Source organism: Macadamia integrifolia, unplaced genomic scaffold (assembly GCF_013358625.1).
Source record: "Macadamia integrifolia cultivar HAES 741 unplaced genomic scaffold, SCU_Mint_v3 scaffold3426, whole genome shotgun sequence".
NCBI classification, from domain to species: Eukaryota; Viridiplantae; Streptophyta; class Magnoliopsida; order Proteales; family Proteaceae; genus Macadamia; species Macadamia integrifolia.
The window spans coordinates 15,391-16,128 of NW_024869491.1; the positions used below are offsets into that span (position 1 = coordinate 15,391).

The 738-nt window shown below is 39.6% G+C and overlaps 1 non-coding gene across 1 annotated transcript; it reads right to left on the reverse strand.

Moving 5' to 3' along the window:
- Positions 1–293: 293 nt before the first annotated feature.
- Positions 294–400, reverse strand: LOC122068128. The gene has a single exon (XR_006136986.1). It is a non-coding gene; the product is annotated as a small nucleolar RNA R71 (small nucleolar RNA).
- Positions 401–738: the final 338 nt, after the last annotated feature.

The following is a 738-nucleotide window of genomic DNA, read 5'->3' on the forward strand; positions in this document are numbered from 1 at the left end:
AAGCCTAGGGTAATAATTTTGAACTCAAATCTCAATACATCACTATGTTGCCCCACTTCCATGGGTTGACCTCTGAGGATGCATACCTATTTCTAAGGGAATTTGAAGAGGTATGTGTTCTAATTAAGATCCAACAACTTTCTGATGATGCTGTTAAGCTTAGGTTTATCACTTTTGCATTGAAAGACCAAGCTAAGAAGTGGTTGTATGGATTACCCACAAATTCCATAACCTCATGGGAACAGTTCATAGTTGTCTTCCTTAAGAAGTTTTTCCCAACTCACAAGACCAATAAGCTTAGAAGTGATATCCTTCAGTTTAGGTAAAAGCCTAGTGAGTCATTTTCCAAACTTATGGAGAGATTCAAGGATCTACTCCAAGAATGCCCTCACCATGGCCTAGACCTATGGAATTTATGTCAAATAATTTATGAGGGTATTGATTACCCAACTAAACAAATGATAGAGTCTATGTGCCCTGAGGGATTCACATCCTTTACAGATGAAGGAAAAGCATGGGAATTTTTATTTGACTTAGCTGACAAAACCTGTGAGTGGGAATCAACCCAAGAGAGTGAAAGAACCATAGGAGGAAAAGGATATTTTGTGGATGGGATAGTAGCCAAGGAAGCCCATTTGGATAGCCTAATCAAGAGGATTGAGGCTATTGTTCCTAGAGAGCCATCATCAGTCAATTTGGTTAAGATTTGTGCTTGGTGCCAGTCCCCTGGACATGTCA